The following is a 12324-nucleotide window of genomic DNA, read 5'->3' on the forward strand; positions in this document are numbered from 1 at the left end:
ATCGATATTTTTCACAGTGCGGGTCGCTTAATGTGCCCATATCGCGACTCAGGATAGAATATAGAATACATCCGAAACCCTCAGTCCCGATGTAAGCATGTTCAGCCGCGTGCACTGTACTGCTTTAAGAAACGGCTAATCGGGAAAATGTTTGTATCACCATCTGCAATAAAATAATCTTAAGCATGAAATCTCCCCATATTGGTGGTCTGTGACGATCCACATCTCTCATATGACTCTGATCCTTACCAAAGTATTCCGCTTGTAAATTTCCGAGAGCAGCAAGCACGCTATATTGGAACTAGTGAATAGTTTCAATCATACAACTTGAGTGGTCTCGAGTCCACGATACTGTAGCTTAGGATTGGAGAGATATACAGACATACACTGTCATGTGAGGTATTCCATAGATATAATCCGACGAACATGGTAACAGATTGGTGCAAGGGAGAATCACTAAGAGAATTGGAGATCAATGTATCGATTACGGGCCTGAGGGAAAGGGGTTAGATCCATGCAATTAACTCTAGTGTTTGCCAAATTAATTCCTGTCCCAGCAGAGAGATAAGTGCATGAATTGGTAGCATCCCACATAATTATAACACAGACATTATCATTCTTTCGATTGTTTTTCCACATTATGTATCAAAATGTAAAATGTTTAGATATACGATTTTTTTTTTAAATTAAGTACTACATTTATCAATACGAGAATGCGATATAGGAAGGTTGTCATGAACAAACACGATTGTAAATGTCATTACGATACAAATATTGGGGATATGTTATACGAGTGTTTGCTGTCAACAAACTTCAGAAACTACTAATGAATTGCACTGCTATTCATGGGACTGAGTCACTAACTGACTGAGGTAGATACATTTCCTAAGGACGTGGCAAGTCTATAGACTCGCATAAGCTTCCCTGTTCGCTGCTGCTCCGTAGGAGCTGGATGAAGAAGATAAGAAATTGTTTGTATTGTTACGAAGAGGATCGAATAGATTGGAAAGTTAAGCCCTGCAATTAAGGAGGGATAGGTAGTGGTCGTATAGGAAATATCAAATAAATACAATCATTTAACTCAAGAATAACCCTAACACAGGTTCAGAGCAGGGAATACTTTTTAATACATATAATTAGAAAAAAAAAATTAACAATTTCTAATCTACATAAATTTCATTTCTACATAATTTCGCTTGTACGAGGGTATGAAAGTCGAATGGGGGGGGGGGGTCAGATTAAGTTTAAGTTGTTAGATAGACCACGAAGAGGTTGAACGATACATATCTCAGCTTCTACTCACGTACGAAGGGCAGGCTTAAGGCTGAAACACACTACGCTGACTTGACGTGACACACGTTAGTGGGGGGATATAAAGTTCCACCAATGAGTCTTCTGTAGGCACGTTCACACTGTGCTGACGTGACGTGGGAATGTGTGGCATCATGAAATCCGACGTAACATGCGTTATTACGTGTCAGAAACAAATCCAAACTTTCAGATTTTCCTTATTGGCATGTGAAGACGCCATATTTGTTTTTCCCGTTCGTTTTGCTGCGTTCGTGTTTTGATCAACTTTTTTTTTTGTTCGTATATTTACATTTGGGTTTTTTTCATGTTTTTATTCATTTGGGTTTTTTTCGTGTTTTCATTTATTTGGTTTTTTTGTTCGCGTTTCGACTATGAAAAAGGAACTATTTTTGGCCGAACATGTTCGGCCAAATTCTCTGTTGTATGACCCTACCAACCGGTCTGGGTCAAAATATCGACAAGGTCATAATCCCGACGCGGATGAATTTAAAAATTTAATTTCGCTTTATAAGCCGCAGTTCGCGCTTTCCGTCGGTATTTGCATTTCTCGCGGCGAGGGGCGTTGATAAGAATAATGAATTGCATCAAATACATTCTATTTATTTGATCGCAATTTATTATTCTTATCGGCACCCACAAGGCCCTCGCCGCAAGAAATGCAAATCCCGACAGAAAGCGCAAAGTGCGGCTTATATGGTGGCATTAAATTTTACAATTCGACCCTGTCAGGATTATGAACCGAACCACCTGCCAACACCGTCTATAGTAGAAATGACATCACTGAAGTCTTCCATTTCACTTATAGTCGCAAGCATCGGTCTGCTTTATCCAATGGCGAAATAAACGAGGTGAAATGAACGACTTCAGTGATGTCGAAGCTTCGCGCGGAGGCTTTCCGCTATAGAAGGTGTTTGCTCACGAAACAGCTGTCGATCTGCATTTATGAGAATCAGAGCCGCCCTTAAGGGTGTGGGACAAGTGCGGTCTCACCGGGCCCTGCGTTTTAAGGTAGCAATAGTTTTTCATAAATTCTGGAAATCTGAATTTTCATTTAGAAAGAAATAATTCTGAATTTCCACCATATCTGAAGTTGTTGTTTAATAATTTCTGAATTTTCATCCGTTCTGGAATTACAATGAAACCTCGATATAACGATATTCTGCGGACCTGGAAAAAAACGCTGTAGAGGGATTATTAAAATATCGAGAGGCAGCAGTAAAACATTCGAATATAGACATTTCTGAGAAAGACTTGAAAAATTATCGTTACAAAGGGATTTATCGTATCGAGTAACGCTGTAGCGATGTTTTACTATATTTCCATTATTCTACTTTTTACAATAAAAAATTCTCTTTGTATTTATTTCGAATTTTCATGATTTTCATTTTCAGAATTTCCGATTCCTCTTTCACAGAAAAATCGGGGCAAAGGGGCCCAGCTATTATTTTCACGACGGGCCCCCATGCACGGTAAATGCGACCCTGTATGGGATGCATGCACATTCTTATCGAACACTTTACTGCAACGATTAATTCAGTCATTTCTTCCTGTTCCTCATCAAGGTCATCCAAAAATACGTAATCACATCCATGGGTGTTGAGGGGAACAAAAAACCCCGGTTTTTTGAAAAAGTCAAAACAGATATCACGACCAACACACACATTGACTTCACTTCGTCTGATGGCGCAATGGCTGGAATACACTACACTGACGTGACGGGAATTCCACGTCACAGAATTTTCAAGAATAAGATTTCACAAATTCGTCATCCTGTCTTCATGCATCTCTTAAAACATCAGACCAGTGTACACACCATATAATGTCTGATATAATCCCGTGCCATCTGACGTGGTGTAATAATTGACAAATATGTGTGGAACCCTCCATCTAATGGTTACAACAGAGTATATTAATATTCATTCCAATGAATTGCGTGATTAAATACGATGTATCTGCTTACATGTGGATACAAGATTAAATGCAATAAATATGGGTGGTAGCGTTCAGTATATATGCACCACTATGACTTCAATCAATGAAGATAGAATTAGAACTATTTACACTCTCTTCTTACAAAACTAAACCACTTTACAGACCCATTTTAGGACGGTGTCTATGTAGGTCGAAGGAACGTCAACATCCATCCCAGGAAAAGTCGAGATGTTTTTTTATATACAGATATTCTGATACTACTTAAGAGAAATACGTCTAATAAGTCTACGCATTTACATAATGTGAGACTATAACATGTGTCAAGAAATATTAAAAAAATATATATACACGAGGTGTCCCAGTTATCCTTAAACAGTTTAAAAATTCATAAAAATTCAAGAAATTAATATATTTTAATGTGGTTTAAAAAATGTTATTCTCACGAAAGGGGGTTGTTTTTGGTACAGAAAGAAAGTTCAAATTTTTGTCGTTGGACGGCACTGCATGAAAGCAAATTATAGGACATATACAAATTATAGAGTCCTATCAGCCCCAAGGTGTACGAATAATAGCTCATTACTAAAAGTCTGTTACTAGCGTTACTTACAACGCTTGTAACCATTGTTGGATAAAGCATTATTGGTGCAATTGTTTACCGGTTCGAACGCCACCGTTGCTGCGCATTGGTGATCGGCTGAAATTGGTTTTCTGTGGTTCCCAACTTCAAGGCACAAATACTAGCTGATCTCCCCGCAAAAAGGCTCTCCACAGAGAGCAACAGGCATACAACAGTACAATTATTCAATCATTACAATTCACTCATAGTTATAAAAATTGAAGGCAGATGACAGAACGGCACATCACAAGCATTACACAGGAACCAGACTTCACGTTAGGTTCACAACAAGTGCATGCAAATTCTGGCATGCACCAATTCCTTAGAAATTCCGTAGAGGAATATGTACGAGATGTATGCAAGTTTGAGTAGTAGTAGTTTTTGTTTATTTCAGCTACGAATCACCAGCTGAAGCTTTACGAATATTTCAGACAGAGGAGAGATTGACAAAATGTTCGGGCTGATGACTTTATTTCGTGAAGCAGAAAATTGAACTAATTATCTTTCCTGTTCGAAAGTAAAATAAATAAACCCCCCCCCCCCATATCTTGTCAGAATAACTTTTTCGCAAACCGAATTCAAACATTCCAACCCCTTCAATTCTATGAAATTTTAGTAGTTTGAAGTAGTTTGTGAGTTACCTCCACTAATATACAGGACAACTTGTGTATATATATAAATAAAAGAAACTCATAAAAAATGACACGAATGGGTAAGAAATGTGGTTAAAATCACGAGAAAGAGATTTTTTTTTTTTTCAATATGAATTTAGAAAGTATCTAAGATCCTGTAGTAAGCTTTACAAAACTAACAGATCAGAACAAATAAACCTGGGATATATTTCTCTAATATAGCAAAACAATTTTTTCCCGTAATAATTGAATGCATATTTGCCGAAGTTTTCTAAGAACCAATAGTTATTATGGTTTCAGCTGATAAAACACGAATCATCAATATTTCGACAACATTTACATTCAATCCTTACCCCCCCCCCCCCCTACTGGCATGATAAAGAAAGATGCAAAATTCAGAAATTGAAAATTTTCAATTTGCGGTTCGTATATATATATATATATATATATATATGTATTACATTTTGTTATTTATATTTCAAATAGTTTTCGTTCAACTGTTAATGGAAATTATTTTCCCGCATATGTAAACTTTATAATTTTTAATTGCGGGTCTTATAAACTTTTAAATTTTTGTATTTTCTCCTACACACAATAACTTTTCATTCCCATTCAACTATAACAAAACTACTTTTCTCTTTTCGCTGTAAATTTTCAAGTATTTTTCTTGAATTTGAAAATAAACCGCAGAATTTATATCACTTTCGGGCTTTTTCTCATGAAACACTCCTTAAATATGAGCTGATGAATTCTTACAAACTATTATATTCAAACACATTTTTGAATAAAAAAGTAAAAGAAATTTGCAAACCCTATTAAAGAATTTACACTCCCACAAAACTAACGAAAGAATTTCCCGAGTCATTTCGAAAACTTATTACGGAATATAAATTTCAATTTAAACCAGGTATATATCCTCGTACATGTATTTTTTTTTATCTCAATCTATTAAAAATAAACGATCAGCATGGCTCTCGGTCTCGAAAAGATCACGGAGTTTCCATGGAATATGATTATTCCGGAACGAGCACCGCCACAGCGTGTGTGACAAATATCTTAAATCTAACAGTCAAGACAGCTACTATAAATCACAATTTGTGAAGTTATCTTCTTCCGGCTACTTGAAAACAGAGTATAAAGAGAGAGAGAAAGGTTGGGTGGAGTTACGTAGAGGACCGCAGAGATAGAGATAGAGAGGAAAAATTAAAGTGGGATCATACTCTACCTCTTTTCTTGAGCAACAGCAAGATAACCGCGCTATCTCTTTCTCTTACCAGCACTGGCGAATTCTCTCTCTCCAGACCTAAATTATGGACCTGCCAAACGCATAACGCGTTCCTCCTAGAGTTCTTTCCACCGAGTTAAGTCTTGATGGGTCTTCAGAGGCAAATAGAAAACCAATCAACATGGCAAAATATCTTACTCTGAGGAGATCCACGCTTACAGAATGGTTAATGTGAGGGTGGGGAAGAAGGTTCGAGGGTTCGTCGATGTAATTTCCGCTAGTTATTAGTAGGTCCCACTGCTATCGTCTCTAATGAGGATTTTCAAGCCACACACACTAACACTAGTTCCTCCCTCTCGCGCTCTCTCTCCCTTAGACATAGCTCGAAGCCGTACATAAATGACGTTTACGTTCGTTTCTACCTTAAACTTGCTTCTCCCACCGCTGAAAATCGTTTCTTGGTCAGGTGCAGGAGAAAATCGCAAAAGAGGATGGGAGGTCGAAGTATGGGGTTTCTGTTCGAAATATCGATTACAGACCTGAGGGGTTAGATCCGTGCAATTAGCTGTAGTTTACCTAATTAATTCTAGTCCTCCTACCGCTATCAAGGAGAGATAAGTGTGCGAATTAATAGCATCCGATGCGTTTTATGAGAATATCCATGGCGGGTTTTATGGTATTACGCGCAATAGTTTTTCCCTCCTCTCTTTCGATCCCCCTCCTCTTTTGTATATATGTTGTTTAATCTGAAACATAGAGAAAGCAGAAAAGTAGGTAGAACGGATAATTGGAAATACTGATTAATTTTAAACTCGTACGGACGTTAATTAACAGTAGCGTGTGCCTGAAATTTGATTACATACATTCCGTTCACCACCGTTCGAGAAGACACATAAACTTATCTCCCGTAAAATCGATTTCAACAATTTCGGAAATTTTGTTGGACATATTTATGGTCGACGTGAAATGAGATATTCTTCCACATGAATGAACTAATTTTATTTCGTATTTTATTGGTAATTTATGTAGGATGATTTTGATAAAATTTATGCTGTTAATCAAACGACTAAATGTCTCATTCATGCAATAATGGAAACAATTGATGTATTTTTCTTGTTGACGCATTTTTGTGACTCTCGTTTTCTAGTCAGAATTAGAGTACCCTCGACTGGGGTCATATTGTCCAGTTTTAAAATTGAAGTTAACTATTTTCATTCAACCCGTTGTTAAGAGTCAAAAGTAAAACGTTTATGTTCGGTTCATGGTTCTTAGGGGCCATTCAAGTATTACGTAAGCAGATTTTCAGCCATTTTTTACCCCCCCCCTTGTCAGCAAAAGTCAGCAAAACACTGACCCCCTCCCCCTGTCAGCAAAATTTGGTCAGCAGCTTAGAATATTCCATATCTTCAAAAAGGGGTGGGGTTGATGACGTAAGCAACCTTCAAACCCCACCCCCCCTGTCATCAAAAGTCAGCAAATCCAAAACCTCTCTCCCCTCGATGCTGACGTAATACTTGAATGACCCCTTAGATGGGATTTATGTACTTTTTATTTAAATAGGTAATTCCTTTATTTTCATGAAAAAATAAAAACAGGGTGTGTGTAGTCAAAGTCATCCGTCATAATGGGGTGTTTGCCACCACCTGATGTGTGTATATAACAAGAATATGAGTGGTTTTGGGGCAATCTGGAAAAAACGGCGTTCCAAGAGAAACAAAATGATATTAAAAATAAACGAAAACAGTGCAATGAAATTTTATTTTTAAAACATATCACTTAGTTATGACTCGTTAACGTTCAAAATAGGTAAATTATATACGTTGAAAAATTCATTTATTATTATAAGGTTGTAAGCTTACTAGAAAAAAATTGAATTTAATATTTGAATTTCGAAAAGAAAAAAGAAAAGATTGACAAAACTAATGGTTTCACTGCAATATAATCTACAAAGAAAACAACTTGACATAGTGCAAAGCTCCGAGGACGTAGTATCTTTAGAAAATGCGTTAACTCTAATATTGAACGAACTTAAAAACGAGTTGATGCAGTAAAAGTTGCAGGTGGAACGGTTACCACAGAAATTGCACGAGTTCACCCTGGAACAAATAATGAATAAAGGGACTAGCTATTTTTTTCTAATTACTGCATAACCTCTCTTTTGCGGACACCGGTGGGACAAAAAATTTCGCTCGTAATAGAGGGGTGACCGTTAATCAGGGGTTTGAAATGCTTACTGTCATAATACAGGGGGGGGGGGGGCATTATGTGTGATTTGCCTTAAAAGTGGTGTGGCCGCATGTGAAGGGTGTCGTTAAAAGGGTTTTACTGTATATTGGTTCTAATAAGAATGAAGCTCGTGCCTAAAATAAACCTTTTGTCACGTTGTTAAATACACTGCTGGCCACCCAAATTGCAACACCAAGAAAGACAAGAGATATCGCAACAATATTTATTTTGCAGATAACATGTTGACCAAGCATCAAATGATTAAATTTATAGACTTCTGTGAAGTGTGGTTCCTGCCAAAATCAGTAGCCAGAGTAGCCGCCATTGTTGGAGATCACCGCTGCCACACGCCTCGGCATTGATTCAAAGAGACTTTGGATGTGTTCTTGGGGTACAGCAGACCAAGCAGCTTCCACGCGTTGCCAAAGTTGATCTGGTGTGGCAGCTGGGGATGTAATCTGGGTCAATCGTTGAGCAACCATGGACCACATGTTTTCTATCGGCGAAAGATCCGGAGAGCGAGCTGGCCAGGGAAGCAATTCAATCTGGCGATTGACGAAGAACCTTTGGACAATGCGTGCCACGTGTGGTCGCTCATTATCCTGTTGAAATATGGCTGTGGGCAAGCCCTGAAGGTAAGGAAGGACAACTGGCTCCAACACCTCGGAGATGTAGCGCTGGCTTTTTAAAGTACCGGCAATGCGTACTAGAGGAGTGCGAGAGTGATATCCAATACCGCCCCATACCATAATACCCGCTGCAGGACCAGTGTGGCGTTGCATAACGCAGCTGTTCAGCATCCTCTCTCCACGGTGTCTCCAGACTCGAATCCGACCATCGTGGTGTTGCAGACAGAAGCGTGACTCGTCAGTAAAGACAATTTCATTCCATTGTGCCGTCCACATCCTTCTTTCATCGCACCATTGGCGGCGGAGACGTCTGTGGTTCTGCGTCAAGGGTAGACGAAGCAATGGACATCTTGCGGACAGACCACTCTGCTGTAAACGAAGTCGAATGGTACGCGCAGACACTGGATGATGCGGTACAGACTGAATGTGCTGTGCTATGGTTCGTGATGTGGCTGAGCGATCCGTCACTGCCATACGCACAATACGCCTGTCATCACGTGAAGTGGTGCACTGAGGTGGATGCGATCGAACACGTCGGTCCGTCGTACCCTCCTGCATCCAACGATCACATATCCGCATTACAGTTGTTTGGTTTCGTCCAACACGACTACCGATTTCCCTGAAAGATAATCCACAATCTCGGTAGGCCACTATCCTTCCTCTGTCGAACTCGGATACTTGATCAAAAGATGATCGCTGTTTTCTACGAGGCATAATTGATCGTTTTTTTTGAAAAAACCACAAAAAAAACACAATTGCCGTACTTCAAATCGTCGAAATCTCCAAGCCTTAAATAGCGCTTTGAAGTGGCGCCACGGGCGTGCGTTATGTGCGTCTGCGCTGAAATTCTAATCATTTGCATATCTCACCTCTGCTAATGCATGTTGTAAATTTCATATTATTTGCATGCTTCCTTCAGGGTGTTGCATTTACGGTGACCAGCAGTGTATTTTCAATTCATACATACGTTGTAAGATTTCATTCATTTGTACCTTTAAAGTTGATACTCTGAGACAACATGACAATTACAAAGTGGACAAAGTGGCCTCGAATATCCTATGGAACCTGGGGTGACACTACCCACTAAAAAAATATATTCAGGTAAGGTGCAAAACTCTCTGCGATTGCTTTACAATATTCATTACATCATCTGCTAATAATAGCAGTAACTGATGGGAATCACTGGCTTATCAAAAAGGCTGCACAAATGTGAAAGTTTGATGTCTTCAAATTTTTCAAATTTTGTCGATAATCTGGCTTATTAACGATATGACTTATCAGGAGAGAGAAACGCCCCCCCCCCCCTTAAATCTCGGACCCTTTCATTTACATGTAAAACGAATGTCATGACGGTTGCTGCACCACAAACGATCAATTAAATAAGTTTTACACCGCTAGAAATCTTGCTTTTCAAAACAGGGTAAAGTCACTTCACTTGACGGTATAGGGAACTTGAAAAAAAACGTTCAAAATTTCCAAGAAAAATTCAAATGAAACGTTAAATAATTTTCTTAGTATTTTCTCGCGTCAGTGATTATAATAAAAAATAATTCATCTATATGTGATTACTTGCAAACCATACCAAACTGAATGATATGATTCGTAAACTGATTCTAATTATGATTAATGTTTCTAAGATTATGTTGAACGCAATTAGCGTAGGTTTATATATTAAGATGAGTCAAAAGTCTTATATTTACATCTTATGAGCAATTACACTATATCCCTTGATAATCTTGGGTGCTAATCAACGGATTCACTTTCGACGCTGAGCTGTAAGCCTCGGAATCAACAGGTATGACTTACATGATCCTAACTATTCGTTGTGGTTCTTAAATCCTAAGCTGAATGTTTTGAAAATTTATCTGATGGAAGAGACAAATCATTGGTGGGTCTATGGCTGAAAAAATCAATAAACAAATTTGCTCTCTATAGTTTGTAGTCTCAAATTTATGAATGTATTGGAATGAATAACTTGTGTGTGTGTGTTGTCTGAAGTTGCACCTGCCATTCATCACTTATTTTGACCATGATTCGTGATATATAATGACACTGAATTAGCTCATTCAGTTAAAAGAACAGTGCTTCCATTTATTTATAATGTTACTATACGTATATTCACTAAAACTCAATTTCGCTATCAAAAATCACTTTCGTTAGATATAAAATGCTCCTCGTGTTTGAAAATTTTTCCTTCCGCGTGAATCAAGACTATCACTAATTTCAAATATCGGATCTAAGAAACCTTGTAACGAAACTCGATTTATTTCAGACGCGAGATTAGAATAAACTTTTGAGAAACATGCTTCTTGCTTTCTTTTGGATGTTGCTGAATCGACAGACGGTAAAGTGCAAGTCCTTTGGGGTGATGGTAAAAATGCTTTAATCAGCAGAGGCCAATTAGTTCCCATCAAATGCGTTTTACGCATTAGTCGTTAAAACCTTCGCAAGCAAGCAGCACCGAAATTCACTCGCTTGTGCAAACTGTTTGCGTATATATCAAGTGCATGTCATGCTGACAGAATGATTAAACGGACGAATGACTAATGGCGATGCGCGTTACTCTCAACGAGACTCAAATTTTCTCCGCTTCTAATTGATGAGGAAACGAATTTCTCTCGTTTGCCTCTCGGCTGATATCGACGCTGACGGAAGTGAATTAAAGATCGTAGGCTGCCACTTCATCCACACATCCCTACACACATTCCTTGATAAGCAAGTTTTGCCAACGATGAAAAGATTCCGTCGAAAATTGTTTTTCCCGATCTCACATGTTTTCGGCGTGATGTTAACAAACAAACACGACACATTAAATTAGTGATTTCTTATCAGGAAAAACTGTGATTTGTTAAAATAAGAGATAGAGAAATCGCTGCTGGAACGGGTAAATAAACTTAGCTTATTGCTTTCAATTGCTATAAAATCATTCGAGAGAGAAAAAAACCTACTTTTTACATGGACAGGAAATGAGTAGCATAGAATATTATTATGCAAATATTTTCGATACAAAAAAATTGAAGGGTTTTTCAAATTTTATGTTCTTGTGATACTCGTTATAAATTGGTGTATCTGATACTGAATATGTTTCTTTTAAAAAAAACATTGATTCGAATTTTCAATTCTAAACATTTTAGAATTTTGATTTATGTAATTTGATCCAATTTAAATGAAAAATGGGCTTACAATATCTTTGTTCACCATTGTAAGTTTGACTGATTGAAGGTTACCCGAGCTTCGATGCGTGATCAGTGAGTTTACTAATGAATTATCTAATAATACTCTTTTTACCCTTTTCGGCTTCGGACTTGATTGGAAAAATGCTTCTCTCAAAACGGCAGAGTAATGTTTTTCTTTAGTTGCCTTTTGTGAAAGATAAAAGACACTCAAACTCACATACATTGCAAATAGTGAAATCTATCTAAAGGACGCTACACACGTGTCTGACGTGACGTGGGACCATGACAATGACATGGTGATTTCTGATTCGTGGGAATTCTGTGACGTGGGAATGATATTCCAACGTCATTCCGTTTCGTACAGGTTTCACTGTATAATAGACGAACCCACAATCACCGACAAAACAGTAATTGGGAAAGGAGGCACTCTACCACTATTCATCAATGTACACCCGTCCTATACAGTGTAAGCAAATCTGTTAAAGAACAGAGTAATAATAATAAAATAAACTAGAATTATATGCGTACACCATCTACATGCCATTTTAAGAACTTCATGTTAAAAAGGAATAAAATT

At 37.9% G+C, this 12324-nt stretch overlaps 1 protein-coding gene and 1 long non-coding RNA gene across 6 annotated transcripts in view; one reads left to right on the forward strand and one right to left on the reverse strand.

The window, feature by feature from the left end:
• Positions 1–12324, reverse strand: part of LOC149078975 (cell adhesion molecule Dscam1-like) — a 348553-nt gene that overhangs the window by 256264 nt on the left and 79965 nt on the right. The gene's annotated exons all lie outside the window — the stretch shown is intronic.
• The window catches only part of LOC149078977 (uncharacterized), a 31157-nt gene continuing 28453 nt past the window's right edge, over positions 9621–12324 (forward strand). Inside the window, exon 1 of the long non-coding RNA XR_016193868.1 lies at positions 9621–9672. This is a non-coding gene — a long non-coding RNA (uncharacterized LOC149078977). The remainder of the gene's footprint in view (positions 9673–12324) is intronic.

This window comes from Pholcus phalangioides, unplaced genomic scaffold (assembly GCF_987345545.1).
Source record: "Pholcus phalangioides strain wild (caught in Gottingen) unplaced genomic scaffold, Ppha-v1.0 ptg000013l_1, whole genome shotgun sequence".
NCBI classification, from domain to species: domain Eukaryota; kingdom Metazoa; phylum Arthropoda; class Arachnida; order Araneae; family Pholcidae; genus Pholcus; species Pholcus phalangioides.